This window comes from Ruditapes philippinarum, unplaced genomic scaffold (assembly GCF_026571515.1).
Source record: "Ruditapes philippinarum isolate M1 unplaced genomic scaffold, ASM2657151v2 ctg3090_1_1_1_1, whole genome shotgun sequence".
In the NCBI taxonomy this organism is placed as follows: domain Eukaryota; kingdom Metazoa; phylum Mollusca; class Bivalvia; order Venerida; family Veneridae; genus Ruditapes; species Ruditapes philippinarum.
In genome coordinates this window covers 127,703-131,949 of record NW_026861496.1, presented here as the reverse complement: position 1 = coordinate 131,949, position 4,247 = coordinate 127,703, and positions in this window count along the sequence as shown.

The following is a 4,247-nucleotide window of genomic DNA, read 5'->3' as shown; positions in this document are numbered from 1 at the left end:
GTTAATCCTAATCTCTTTAAGGGAGCGATTCAAAAACAGTATGCAATTGAAAACTTTACAATGCGTGTCAAATTACAGGACTTCGGAAAACAAGAGGTTTAATTTATTTTGATTTATATTTCATTTATGTAAAACTATGATGACATCATATCGATATATGATAATGTTTGACTGTTGTTGGTTTTGGCGGACAGAAAACAAGTTGACATAATACTACATTCCCTTAATCAATTTTTTTAAAACATTTTAAACACATGTTTGTCATTTTTTGAAAAATTGAAAACAAAATGAAAATAATGGATAGTAAAGGCATAATGTACGTTTAAACATGACTGTCCGGAATTTTTGCGTAAATCTTAGGGCAAGTTTATTTGTTGTTTTTTTTTGAAAATTTTTTCCCGGTGATTTTTGTTTTTGTCTTGGGTTGTCATCAAAATGGGCCGGGGTTAAGATATCCGGGGGGTTCATGCATTTATGTTTTTTGTAGAAACATTTTTCTTTCCATGAGAAAGGGTTTTAAGGTTTTGGGCCCGGGCAAAATTTATTGACAGAAGGGCTCCCCCAAGGGCCCGGTTCAACAGAAAACATAAATGTATTAAAACTTTCCATTTTTTAAAATTTTATGACCCTTTTTTAAAAATTTTTTTTCTGCGAAAACATTTAGGCAAAATTTTAATAAAAAAAAATATCCCATGTACCTAAACTATGCTTTTGTGCATACTTTTAAAAATCTAATGCTTTTGACAAAAAATTAAAATGTGTGGCATATGTGTTTTTATAAAAACCTTTCCAGGACTTTAAGGGTTGGCGGTTTTTCGTAAATTTTTTGCAAAACCTCGGCAAATTAAGGCAGAGACCATACTAATATATAAAATGTTACAATGTTGTTTCTGCATCGTTATTGTGTGTGGTTTAAATCTTAAATGTGGCCTTTTTCGTCGTATTTCATATTATCAAACCTCACGGTTATGTAATGTTGATTTCGCATAGCAATCATTGTCTTTCCATAAAAAACCATTAACTTTCCATATCAACCATTGACTTAGCAGAGCAAACAGTGACTTGCATAGCAACCAGTGATTTTCCCTAGCAACTTTTGACTTCCATAGCAACCTTTGAATTCCCAAAGCAACATGTGTCTCAACATAGCAAGCAGTGACTTTCAATTGCAAACCATAGAATTCAGCAACAAGTGGACTTTTCTGTGACATCAATTGACTTCACAAAGAAACCATTGATTTTCCCAAAGCAAACCATTAACTTTTCCATAAAAACCATTACATTTTCATAGTAATCATTGCATTTGCAGAGAAAACAGTTACTTGAATAGCAACCAGTGATTTTCCTTCGCAACTATTGACTTCCATTCCATATCAACCATTGGCTTTTAATAGCAACCATTGACATCTTTTAGCAAACAAATGATTTCCAAAGCAACTACTGACTTTCCATAGCAAACCGGTGTCTCACATAGCAAGCAGTAACATGTCAAACTACTGCAATCATGATATTCTCCTTTAAGGTTGAGTATGAGAATGTATTTTTAGCTCCACCTGTCAGAAAGGGGGATCATTGAATTTTTCCTACATGTGTGTATAGTAAAAACTTTTTAAAAAATCTTCTTAAAAGCTAAAGCTTAGATATTTATCATGAAACATCTTTCAAATGGGTGTCTACCAAAAGTTTTGTTCAAATAAAAAGCCCCTGGGTTAAAATGGCCCCCGGGGGTATATATAAAGGTTAGCGAATTCAGGGCTTTCATAGCCCTCTTGTTTTCATCTTGTATAATATTGTAGATGACTATAAAAATCATATATGGAATTTGTATTTCTTATGAATTTTAAAATTCTATATAGTATATATATTGAAAAAGTTAACTATATGCAGTTATTTAAAAGGAAAAATACATAGATATTGTAAGAATAAATGCACTTAAAACTGAGAAGACTAATTGGTTTCGGTTTTATCCATGCTCTAACCATGACATGAATTTCGGTAGTTCTATGATAATATCTTTTTTTATTTTACATCTGTAAAAGAATAGAAGGGCGTCAATTTTAAAAGGTTTCAAGCTAAAAGAAGTAATATACCTCTGTGGTCACACACAGCTTGGACATTGACGGAATGGAACCCCTTCATACTCTGAAGATCCCTGTATGCGGACATGGGTGCAAACAATCGCACCCATCACACCAGGAAACCCAGCAATTCATAAAAGCCGTCTCTAATTTCTCTCCCCTCACTATCGCTTGGCCAGCAAATGTATGCTGGGCCAATTCGGCAAAATGCATCTGAAACATCTCTTACTGTCCTTGAAACTGTAGATATATCAAATCCTAGAGCATCACCCACAACTCTCAGCTGACTACCGCTGGCAAAATAGCGAAAAGCTATTTGAACCTGCGTTTGCACACTCAGCGCTCTATTTCTCTGTGTTTCCCGACGTAAAAACGGATCAAGAATCCTTGATATGTAATCAATGTCTTCGGGAGAGAAACGGAACCGTTGAATAATTTCATCATCCGTATAATCATACGATTTAAAGCGAAAAACTCGCTTTTTCCTCTGGTTAGGTCAAAGGCAGCCATATTTTAACGTTATCCGATGCTTATAGCACTGGTTTAAGTTAACCACTGGATAACGCATTTTATCTGTTAGAGAAGTTTTGAACAACAGAATTTATCATACGGATAAAATTTAACCAGCGGATCTTGAATTTAACTACTGGTTAATACTAACAAATGTTTTGAACAACCGGATCCTGAAGCAACTTCAATTCCCGCATTACAAAAGCAAAGGTGGGTTATTTAAGGCGCTTTTATATGCAGCTGTATAAATTTTAAGGGGAAAATATGTTTGTAGATAACAGAATTGACCACTAACTAACGATTATGCAGATGACAAAATGTGTCATATAATTTCGCGATTTTAAACACAATTTTGAATAAAGTAATCATTAAAAGACTGTCTATCTTTTACTCACTGTCATACTTTGTTTTCTTTTGTACAGTTATGTTAATTGACACAGAAATAACCAACCAAGCATTTTTACTGTGTATTTTAAAAAATGTAAATGCAAAGTTCTGTAATTTTGCTTTTTCTACGGTAGCGTACTGTGACCGAAATCACGAAAATATAGGGGTATTTAATGTTAAATATGACTTATTTCAAAAGAGTTGGCATGTTTTATGAATTGTAGAAATCATAATTAAATCAAATAATGTTAACTGCATATAAACAAAACGCATTTTGCAATACCTATTAATGCATTTCTAAGCAAAATATTTATATTTCGGCATGTTACATGATTACAGAAAGCGCATCAAAACAGAGTGTAATTAAGCTACTTTATTACTTAATCAAGGTACCTTATACACTACTTTTACTTCTCTACAAAGTTTTATATCTTATGTTTTTAACTAATTTTGTATTCTTCCAATCTAGACAATTTGGACTAGTCTAATAATCTTGTTTTATTGCAATAGTTTTCACTTACCAAAATGGCTTTTAAAACACAAAATTTACATAACTACTAGGATGAAATATTCGGAGAGGAAAATAAAATGAGGTGTTAACAGAGCAGACTTAAAATTGCATTTGATATAGATTTTAATCTGATCTTTTCCCATCTTAAACCATTTTATTCTTTTTAAAACATATTAAATTTGTTTCGATTGTTTTCTTTCCGAATGCTGTCTAAGCTTGATAATCTACCCTTATAATACCAGAGCCAGTTGTATGTATATTTAATTAATGTTTTCCATGTTTTTTTTCAGCATTTATAGAACAATTGTCGCATAATTAGTTAGAAAATGGATGGGCACATGACTTCTACACAAAGGGAAATGGGATGTGAGAGAAAAATGGCTTTTTAGATACATTTATATCTTATTGAAAGAATGAAAACAAAACAACTGGGTGTCTTTCAGGTGGGTTAATACAACAGATATTGATATTTCAACCCAAATTCACATCATTATCTTATAGCATGACTATAATAAATGTACATACAAAAGGGTTTGCTGATACCAACATTATCTTAGGGGTTTCCCTATTATATCATTTTAATACTATCTTTTTGATAATGTTTTTGGGACTTTTATACCTTATTTTCAGAGGAAGGGCTAAACATAATATGAGATGGTTGATTGCATGATTATAATAAATGTATATACAAAAGGGTTTGCTGATACCAACATTATCTTTGGGGTTTCCCTATTATATCATTTTAATACTATCTTTTTGAT